We start from the raw sequence: 12,382 nt of genomic DNA on the forward strand, positions 1-12,382 counted from the left end.
GGAACCAATTCACCGTGACACAGCGAGGATCAATATTCAGGAATCAATTCACCGTGACACAGCGAGGATCAATATTCAGGAATCAATTCACTGTGACACAGCGAGGATCAACCTTTAGGAATAAATTCATCGTGACACTGCGAGGATCAATATTCAGGAATCAATTCACCATAATACAGCGAGGATCAACATTCAGGAATCAATTCCTCGTGACACAGCAAGGATCAACATTCAGGAATCAATTCACTGTGACACCGCGAGGATCAATATTCAGGAATCAATTCACAGTGACATAGCGAAGATCAATGTTCAGGAACCAATTCACCGTGACACAGAGAGGATCAATATTCAGGAATCAATTCACTGTGACACCGCGAGGATCAATATTCAGGAATCAATTCACAGTGACATAGCGAGGATCAATATTCAGGAATCAATTCACTGTGACACAGCGAGGATCAATACTCAGGATTCAATTCACTGTGACACAGCGAGGATCAATACTCAGGATTCAATTCACTGTGACACAGCGAGGATCAACCTTTAGGAATAAATTCATCGTGACACTGCGAGGATCAATATTCAGGAATCAATTCACCATAATACAGCGAGGATCAACATTCAGGAATCAATTCCTCGTGACACAGCGAGGATCAACATTCAGGAATCAATTCACTGTGACACCGCGAGGATCAATATTCAGGAATCAATTCACAGTGACATAGCGAAGATCAATGTTCAGGAACCAATTCACCGTGACACAGAGAGGATCAATATTCAGGAATCAATTCACTGTGACACCGCGAGGATCAATATTCAGGAATCAATTCACAGTGACATAGCGAAGATCAATGTTCAGGAACCAATTCAACGTGACACAGCGAGGATCAATATTCAGGAATCAATTCACTGTGACACAGCGAGTATCAATATTCAGGAATCAATTTATCGTGACATCGCGAGGATCAATATTCAGGAATCAATTCACCGTGATACAGCGAGGATCAATATTCAGGAATCAATTCACTGTGACACCGCGAGGATCAATATTCAGGAATCAATTCACAGTGACATAGCGAAGATCAATGTTCAGGAACCAATTCACCGTGACACAGCGAGGATCAATATTCAGGAATCAATTCACCGTGACACAGCGAGGATCAATATTCAGGAATCAATTCACAGTGACACAGCGAGGATCAATATTCAGGAATCAATTCACCGTGACACAGCGAGGATCAATATTCAGGAATCGATTCACCGTGACACAGCGAGGATCAATATTCAGGAATCAATTCACCGTGACACAGCAAGGATCAATATTCAGGAATCAATTCAACCTGACACAGCGAGGATCGATATTCAGGAATCAATTCAACCTGACACAACCAGGATCAATATTCAGGAATCAATTCAACGTGACACAGCGAGGATCAATATTCAGGAATCAATTCATGTGAGAGAGCGAGGATCAGTATTCAGGAATCAATTTATCGTGACATCGCGAGGATCAATATTCAGCAATCAATTCACCGTGACGCAGCGAGGATCAATATTCAGGAATCAATTCACTGTGACACCGCGAGGATCAATATTCAGGAATGAATTCACTGTGACACAGCGAGGATCAATATTCAGGACTCAATTCACCGTGACACAGCGAGGATCAATATTCAGGAATCAATTCACTGTGACACAGCGAGGATCAATACTCAGGATTCAATTCACTGTGACACAGCGAGGATCAATACTCAGGATTCAATTCACTGTGACACAGCGAGGATCAACCTTTAGGAATAAATTCATTGTGACACTGCGAGGATCAATATTCAGGAATCAATTCACCATAATACAGCGAGGATCAACATTCAGGAATCAATTCCTCGTGACACAGCGAGGATCAATATTCAGGAATCAATTCACCGTAATACAGCGAGAATCAATATTCAGGAATCAATTCACGGTGACATTGCGAGGATTAATATTCAGGAATCAATTCACTGTGACACAGCGAGGATCAATATTCAGGAATCAATTCACCGTGACACAGCGAGGATCAATATTCAGGAATCAATTCACTGTGACACCGCGAGGATCAATATTCAGGAATCAATTCACAGTGACATAGCGAAGATCAATGTTCAGGAACCAATTCACCGTGACACAGAGAGGATCAATATTCAGGAATCAATTCACTGTGACACAGTGAGGACCAATATTCAGGAATCAATTCACTGTGACACAGAGAGGATCAATATTCAGGAATCAATTCACTGTAACACAGCGAGGATCAATATTCAGGAATCAATTCACAGTGACACAGCGAGGATCAATATTCAGGAATCAATTCGCCGTGACACAGCGAGGATCAATATTCAGGAATCGATTCACCGTGACACAGCGAGGATCAATATTCAGGAATCAATTCAACCTGACACAGCGAGGATCAATATTCAGGAATAAATTCAACCTGACACAACGAGGATCAATATTCAGGAATCAATTCAACGTGACACAGCGAGGATCAATATTCAGGAATCAATTCACCGTGACACAGCGAGTATCAATATTCAGGAATCAATTTATCGTGACATCGCGAGGATCAATATTCAGGAATCAATTCACCGTGATACAGCGAGGATCAATATTCAGGAATCAATTCACTGTGACACCGCGAGGATCAATATTCAGGAATCAATTCACAGTGACATAGCGAAGATCAATGTTCAGGAACCAATTCACCGTGACACAGCGAGGATCAATATTCAGGAATCAATTCACCGTGACACAGCGAGGATCAATATTCAGGAATCAATTCACAGTGACACAGCGAGGATCAATATTCAGGAATCAATTCACCGTGACACAGCGAGGATCAATATTCAGGAATCGATTCACCGTGACACAGCGAGGATCAATATTCAGGAATCAATTCACCGTGACACAGCAAGGATCAATATTCAGGAATCAATTCAACCTGACACAGCGAGGATCGATATTCAGGAATCAATTCAACCTGACACAACGAGGATCAATATTCAGGAATCAATTCAACGTGACACAGCGAGGATCAATATTCAGGAATCAATTCATGTGAGAGAGCGAGGATCAGTATTCAGGAATCAATTTATCGTGACATCGCGAGGATCAATATTCAGCAATCAATTCACCGTGACGCAGCGAGGAACAATATTCAGGAATCAATTCACTGTGACACCGCGAGGATCAATATTCAGGAATGAATTCACTGTGACACAGCGAGGATCAATATTCAGGACTCAATTCACCGTGACACAGCGAGGATCAATATTCAGGAATCAATTCACTGTGACACAGCGAGGATCAATACTCAGGATTCAATTCACTGTGACACAGCGAGGATCAATACTCAGGATTCAATTCACTGTGACACAGCGAGGATCAACCTTTAGGAATAAATTCATCGTGACACTGCGAGGATCAATATTCAGGAATCAATTCACCATAATACAGCGAGGATCAACATTCAGGAATCAATTCCTCGTGACACAGCGAGGATCAACATTCAGGAATCAATTCACCGTAATACAGCGAGGATCAATATTCAGGAATCAATTCACGGTGACATTGCGAGGATCAATATTCAGGAATCAATTCACTGTGACACAGCGAGGATCAATATTCAGGAATCAATTCACCGTGACACAGCGAGGATCAATATTCAGGAATCAATTCACTGTGACACCGCGAGGATCAATATTCAGGAATCAATTCACAGTGACATAGCGAAGATCAATGTTCAGGAACCAATTCACCGTGACACAGAGAGGATCAATATTCAGGAATCAATTCACTGTGACACAGCGAGGATCAATATTCAGGAATCAATTCACCGTGACACAGCAAGGATCAATATTCAGGAATCAATTCACCGTGACACAGTGAGGACCAATATTCAGGAATCAATTCACTGTGACACAGAGAGGATCAATATTCAGGAATCAATTCACTGTAACACAGCGAGGATCAATATTCAGGAATCAATTCACTGTGACACAGCGAGGATCAATATTCAGGAATCACTTCACCGTGACACAGCGAGGTTCAATATTCAGGAATCAATTCACTGTGACACAGAGAGGATCAATATTCAGGAATCAATTCACTGTAACACAGCGAGGATCAATATTCAGGAATCAATTCACTGTGACACAGCGAGGATCAATATTCAGGAATCACTTCACCGTGACACAGCGAGGTTCAATATTCAGGAATCAATTCACTGTGACACCGAGAGGATCAATATTCAGGAATCAATTCACTGTAACACAGCGAGGATCAATATTCAGGAATCAATTCGCCGTGACACAGCGAGGATCAATATTCAGGAATCGATTCACCGTGACACAGCGAGGATCAATATTCAGGAATCAATTCAACCTGACACAGCGAGGATCAATATTCAGGAATAAATTCAACCTGACACAACGAGGATCAATATTCAGGAATCAATTCAACGTGACACAGCGAGGATCAATATTCAGGAATCAATTCACTGTGACACAGCGAGTATCAATATTCAGGAATCAATTTATCGTGACATCGCAAGGATCAATATTCAGGAATCAATTCACCGTGACGCAGCGAGGATCAATATTCAGGAATCAATGCACTGTGACACCGCGAGGATCAATATTCAGGAATGAATTCACTGTGACACAGCGAGGATCAATATTCAGGAATCAATTCACCGTGACACAGCGAGGATCAATATTCAGGAATAAATTCACCGAAACACAGCGAGGTTCAATATTCAGGAATCAATTCACTGTGACATAGTGAGGATCAATATTCAGGAATCATTTCACCGTGACACAGCGAGGATCAATATTCAGGAACCAATTCACCGTAAACAGTGAGGATCAATATTCAGGAATAAATTCACCGAAACACAGCGAGGATCAATATTCAGGAATCAATTCACTGTGACACAGCGAGGATCAATATTCAGGAATCAATTCACCGTGACACCGCGAGGATCAATATTCAGGAATGAATTCACTGTGACACAGCGAGGATCAATATTCAGGAATCAATTCACCGTGACACAGCGAGGATCAATATTCAGGAATAAATTCACCGAAACACAGCGAGGTTCAATATTCAGGAATCAATTCACTGTGACATAGTGAGGATCAATATTCAGGAATCATTTCACCGTGACGCAGCGAGGATCAATATTCAGGAACCAATTCACCGTAAACAGTGAGGATCAATATTCAGGAATAAATTCACCGAAACACAGCGAGGATCAATATTCAGGATTCAATTCACTGTGACACAGCGAGGATCAACCTTTAGGAATAAATTCATCGTGACACTGCGAGGATCAATATTCAGGAATCAATTCACCATAATACAGCGAGGATCAACATTCAGGAATCAATTCCTCGTGACACAGCGAGGATCAATATTCAGGAATCAATTCACCGTAATACAGCGAGAATCAATATTCAGGAATCAATTCACGGTGACATTGCGAGGATTAATATTCAGGAATCAATTCACTGTGCCACAGCGAGGATCAATATTCAGGAATCAATTCACCGTGACACAGCGAGAATCAATATTCAGGAATCAATTCACCGTGACACCGCGAGGATCAATATTCAGGAATCAATTCACAGTGACATAGCGAAGATCAATGTTCAGGAACCAATTCACCGTGACACAGAGAGGATCAATATTCAGGAATCAATTCACTGTGACACAGTGAGGACCAATATTCAGGAATCAATTCACTGTGACACAGAGAGGATCAATATTCAGGAATCAATTCGCCGTGACACAGCGAGGATCAATATTCAGGAATCGATTCACCGTGACACAGCGAGGATCAATATTCAGGAATCAATTCAACCTGACACAGGGAGGATCAATATTCAGGAATAAATTCAACCTGACACAACGAGGATCAATATTCAGGAATCAATTCAACGTGACACAGCGAGGATCAATATTCAGGAATCAATTCACCGTGACACAGCGAGTATCAATATTCAGGAATCAATTTATCGTGACATCGCGAGGATCAATATTCAGGAATCAATTCACCGTGATACAGCGAGGATCAATATTCAGGAATAAATTCAACCTGACACAACGAGGATCAATATTCAGGAATCAATTCACCGTGACGCAGCGAGGATCAATATTCAGGAATCAATGCACTGTGACACCGCGAGGATCAATATTCAGGAATGAATTCACTGTGACACAGCGAGGATCAATATTCAGGAATCAATTCACCGTGACACAGCGAGGATCAATATTCAGGAATAAATTCACCGAAACACAGCGAGGATCAATATTCAGGAATCAATTCACTGTGACATAGTGAGGATCAATATTCAGGAATCATTTCACCGTGACACAGCGAGGATCAATATTCAGGAACCAATTCACCGTAAACAGTGAGGATCAATATTCAGGAATCAATTTACCGTGCCACAGCGAGGATCAATATTCAGGAACCAATTCACCGTGACACAGCGAGGATCAATATTCAGGAATCAATTCACTTTCACATTGTGAGGATCAATATTCAGGAATCAATTCACCGTGACACAGCGAGGATCAATGTTCAGGAATTAATTCACCGTGACACAGTGAGGATCAATATTCAGGAACCAATTCACCGAAACACAGCGAGGATCAATATTCAGGAATCAATTCACTGTGACATAGTGAGGATCAATATTCAGGAATCATTTCACCGTGACACAGCGAGGATCAATATTCAGGAACCAATTCACCGTGTCACAACGAGGATCAATATTCAGGAATCAATTCATCGTGAGACAGCGAGGATCAATATTCAGGAAACAATTCACCGTGACACAGCGAGGATCAATATTCAGGAATCAATTCACCGTGACACAGCGAGGATCAATATTCAGGAACCAATTCCTCATGACACAGCGAGGATCAATATTCAGGAACCAATTCACTGTGAGACAGCGAGGATCAATATTCAGGAATCAATTCACCGTGACACAGCGAGTATCAATATTCAGGAATCAATTCACCTTGACATAGCGAGGATCAATATTCAGGTACCAGTTCACTGTAACACAGCGAGGATCAATATTCAGGAATCAATTCATCATGAGACAGCGAGGATCAATATTCAGGAACCAATTCATCGTGACACAGCGAGGATCAATATTCAGGAATCAATTCGCCGTGACACAGCGAGGATCAATATTCAGGAACCAATTCACCGTGACACAGCGAGGATCAATATTCAGGAATCAATTCATGTGAGACAGTGAGGATCAATATTCAGGAAACAATTCACCGTGACACAGCGAGGATCAATATTCAGGAATCAATTCACAGTGACATAGTGAAGATCAATATTCAGGAATCAATTCACCGTGACACAGCGGGGATCAATATTCAGGAATCAATTCACAGTGACACAGTGAGGATCAATATTCAGGAACCAATTCACTATGCACAGCGAGGATCAATATTCAGGAATCAATTCACCGTGACACAGCGAGGATCAATATTCAGGAATCAATTCACCGTGACACAGTGAGGATCAATATTCAGGAACCAATTCACCGTGACACAGCGAGGATCAATATTCAGGAATCAATTCACCGTGACACAGCGAGGATCAATATTCAGGAATCAATTCACCGTGACACAGTGAGGATCAACATTCAGGATCCAATTCACCGTGTCACAGCGAGGATCAATAATCAGGAATCAATTCACCGTGACACAACGGGGATCAATATTCAGGAATCAATTCACTGTGTCACAGCGAGGATCAATAATCAGGAATCAATTCACCGTGTCACAGCGGGGATCGATATTCAGGAACCAATTCACCGTGTCACAGCGAGGATCAATAATCAGGAATCAATTCACCGTGACACAGCGGGGATCAATATTCAGGAATCAATTCACTGTGTCACAGCGAGGATCAATAATCAGGAATCAATTCACCGTGTCACAGCGGGGATCAATATTCAGGAATCAATTCACCGTGACACAGCGAGGATCAATATTCAGGAATCAATTCACAGTGACACAGCGAGGATCAATATTCAGGAATCAATTCACCGTGACACAGTGAGGATCAATATTCAGGAACCAATTCACCGTGACACAGCGAGGATCAATATTCAGGAATCAATTCACCGTGACACAGCGAGGATCAATATTCAGGAATCAATTCACCGTGACACAGCGGGGATCAATATTCAGGAATCAATTCACTGTGTCACAGCGAGGATCAATAATCAGGAATCAATTCACCGTGTCACAGCGGGGATCGATATTCAGGAATCAATTCACCGTGACACAGTGAGGATCAATATTCAGGAACCAATTCACCGTGTCACAGCGAGGATCAATAATTAGGAATCAATTCACCGTGACACAGCGGGGATCAATATTCAGGAATCAATTCACTGTGTCACAGCGAGGATCAATAATCAGGAATCAATTCACCGTGTCACAGCGGGGATCAATATTCAGGAATCAATTCACCGTGACACAGCGAGGATCAATATTCAGGAATCAATTCACAGTGACACAGCGAGGATCAATATTCAGGAATCAATTCACCGTGACACAGCGAGGATCAATATTCAGGAACGAATTCACCGTGACACAGCGGGGATCAATATTCAGGAATCAATTCACCGTGACACAGCGAGGATCAATATTCAGGAATCAATTCACCGTGACACAGCGAGGATCAATGTTCAGGAATCAATTCACCGTGACACAGCGAGGATCAATATTCAGGAACGAATTCACCGTGACACAGCGGGGATCAATATTCAGGAATCAATTCACCATGACACAGCGGGGATCAATATTCAGGAATCAATTCACCGTGACACAGCGAGGATCAATATTCAGGAACGAATTCACCGTGACACAGCGGGGATCAATATTCAGGAATCAATTCACCGTGACACAGCGAGGATCAATATTCAGGAACCAATTCACCGTGACACAGCGGGGATCAATATTCAGGAACCAATTCACCGTGACACAGCGAGGATCAATATTCAGGAACCAATTCACCGTGACACAGCGAGGATCAATATTCAGGAACCAATTCACTGTAACACCATGACATTGTTTGGGTCAATGTTCGGGGAGGAGACAGATATCACATGGAGCAAGGGTGGGTGTTAAGGGTTCAGGTGGGTACGCCTACAGTGCAAACGCCATGTGAGATCTTGCTTTGCACAAAATGGCTGCCACCCTTACCGGTTTTTCTCGGTGCACCTTGGAAAGCATCCTGTCTCGATGCATCACCGCATAGTATGGTAACTGCACTTCCCTAGACTGCAAGAAACTACAGAGCCCAGGCCATCATCCAAACCAACATTGCACTGACTCCAACTGTACCTCCTACTGCCTCTGGAAAGCAACCAACATCAATAATCAAAGACTCCTCCTACCCTGGTTCTACAATCTTTGACCCTCCTCTGTCAGGCAAAAGATATACAAGTTTGAATCTACCTATGAATAGATTCAAGAGCGATTTCTTCCCTGCTGTTGAGACTTCTGAACAGATCTCTCCAATGTTAATTCTGATCTCTGCACCTTCTCTGTTACTGTAACACTGTATGCCACACTCTGTTCTGCTGTCCTGATGCACTTTATCTGGTACAATCTGCCTGTATAGCACACGAAACCAACACTCTTCACTGCATCTCGATATGGGTGACAATAATCGATCAATCACTTGGCCGACGAGGTGTGTCAGACCCAGGAAGGGATCTGAATGGCATGGGCCGTCCAAAACGTTGCAATTGTCACGAGTTCTCAGCCAAACACACCCCATTCTTTCCAGAGGCAGGAGGGGTCGCCGTGATTTTGGTGCGTGTTGGATCTTGCTCTGTACAAATGGCCAATCGAGAGTCCGTTGTGGTGGCATGAAACGGGACACTAGGAGGGTACAGAGTGGTGAAGGAGCAATTTGAAAAATCCAAAAGCTCCCAACCAAACAAACCCTGGTTTTTACAGAGATGGGGAGGTGTGACAAGTGTGTGGTATCTTGCTCTGCACACAACGGCCAATCACGGTGTCTAATCAGAGACTAGGTAAAGGTCCGGATAGTGAAGGAACGTTGAAAATATTCTAATTTTGGTTCTGATCTGTTAGCCAAACACAGACCGGTCAAGGAATTACAGTGTGCAGCATGTGCTCTGCTTACAGTGTGAGACAGTGAGGTCTGCAGATGATAGGGAGACTGGACAGCTTCTCGCAGAGCGCTTTAGACAACATCTCCGGGACACCCGCACCAATCAACCCCACCACCCCGAGCCGAACATTTCAACTCCCCCTCCCACTCTGCCGAGGACATGTAGGTCCTGGACCTCCTCCATCGCCACTCCCTCACCACCCAATGTTGTGGAGAAAATATAAAGAACCACCAGGAGACGCAGAGAGTTCTGAAAGAAGCAGGTCTTTTATTTGCAAACAAAATACCGTGACTCTGAGAAAGCAGATTCTCGAATGCCCCCGAACCTCAGGGTCCGTGGATTTTTTTTTTATCATGTTTCTGTTAGTTTATCAGCATGTCCAACTATATTAATCAAAGTACCTCACTCTAGCTACACAATAAACCAGGGATGTTAGTTCCCATTATCTCTTTAGTTGTACATTCTACTTAATGTTATTCTAATGTCACGGTTAGATATTTATTGCTAACTGTGCTACAGTGATCTTCAATTCCAGACTAACCGGTCATGAGAGATATTTAGCTATTCCACCTGTTACAATAGTCTCCTGACTCTACTAACTATTAATGAGATATTTTAATGTCACGTCCCAAATATTTATTGTCCCGATCCTGTCAATAATAACACTTAACAGAGAAACTTGCTTTATTACTTGTGTTATCTCATCTCGCCATCGTGACCTTTCAGCCTTCACCTTAGTCTGCTAATTGGTGTAAGAATGTTCCACTATGGTTATCCCATCCTGTCCTTCCCTACCACAGAACACAGACTGCCAGTGGTCTTCATGCTGTAACCCTTCCCATGCTTTTGTGGGGTTTTTTCCATACTAACATCTGGAGGTGCGTTATCTTCCACCTCAGGAGCCCTCAACCTCAGCGCATCAATGTGGACTTCACCACTTCCCTCCTATCCCCTCCCCTCCCCTCCACCTTACCCCAGTTCCCCTCCCCTCCCCTCCACCTTACCCCAGTTCCCCTCCCCTCCCCTCCACCTTACCCCAGTTCCAACCTTCCAGCTCAGAACCACCCTCATGACCTGTCCCACCCACCTATCCGATCCACCCTGCTCTCTGACCTATCACCTTTTAGCCCCACCTCCATCCACCTATTGCACTCTCAGCTACCTTCCCCCCCCCCCCCCCCCACCTTCATCTCTCCATCTTACGAGGCTCCCAGCCTCATTCCTGATGAAATACTCCGGCCCAAAGATGTCAATTTTCCCGCTCGTCGAATGCTGCCTGACCTGCCGTGCAATGGGAGCCCGGGAAACGGTGCTAGATAGAGGACAACGAAAATGTTCTAATTTGGACAGTGATAAGTTCCCAACCAAACAGCAGAGGCCGGGGGAGTTTTTAAATGATGTGTGGGATCTTGCTGTGCACAGAATGGCCAATCCTGGTGTGCAATGGGAGCCCGGAAAAGGGTTCTGGATAACGAAGGGGTGATGAATAGGTTCCAATTTGGATTGCGATGAACACCCAGCCCATCCTTTGCCCAATATTTATAGAAATAAGTCTGGCGTTGGCACTGACCCGCCATTTTGCCTCAGGCTCTCTTACCCACCAAGGCTCCTTACCATTGGGCGGCAGGAGACTAGCCGTTTCCACGGAGACGGAAAAGCACAGCAGGTCAGGCAGCACGTGAGGAGCAGTAAAATTGACGTTTCGGGCAAAAGCCCTTCATCAGTAATACAGGCAGAGAGCCTGAAGGGTGGAGAGATAAATGAGAGGGGGTGGGGGTGGGGAGAAAGTAGCATAGAGTACAATAGGGGAGTGGGGGAGGGGATGGAGGTGATAGGTCAGAGAGGGGGGTGGGGGAGGGGATGGAGGTGATAGGTCAGAGAGGGGAGTGGGGGAGGGGATGGAGGTGATAGGTCAGGGAGGAGGGTGGGGGAAGGTAGCAGAGAGAACAATGGGTGAATGGGGGTGGGCTCAGCACTGTCCCCATGACCTGTCCTACCTGCCTATCTTCCTTTCCACCTATCCACTCCACCCTCCTCTCTGACCTATCACCTCCACCCCCTCCCCCATTGTACTCTATTCTACCCCTCTCTCTGACCTATCACCTCCATCCCCTCCCCCACTCCCCTATTGCACTCTATGTTACCTCCCCCCACCCCCC

The sequence above is a fragment of the Chiloscyllium punctatum genome, chromosome 28, assembly GCF_047496795.1.
Source record: "Chiloscyllium punctatum isolate Juve2018m chromosome 28, sChiPun1.3, whole genome shotgun sequence".
Taxonomy (NCBI): Eukaryota; Metazoa; Chordata; class Chondrichthyes; order Orectolobiformes; family Hemiscylliidae; genus Chiloscyllium; species Chiloscyllium punctatum.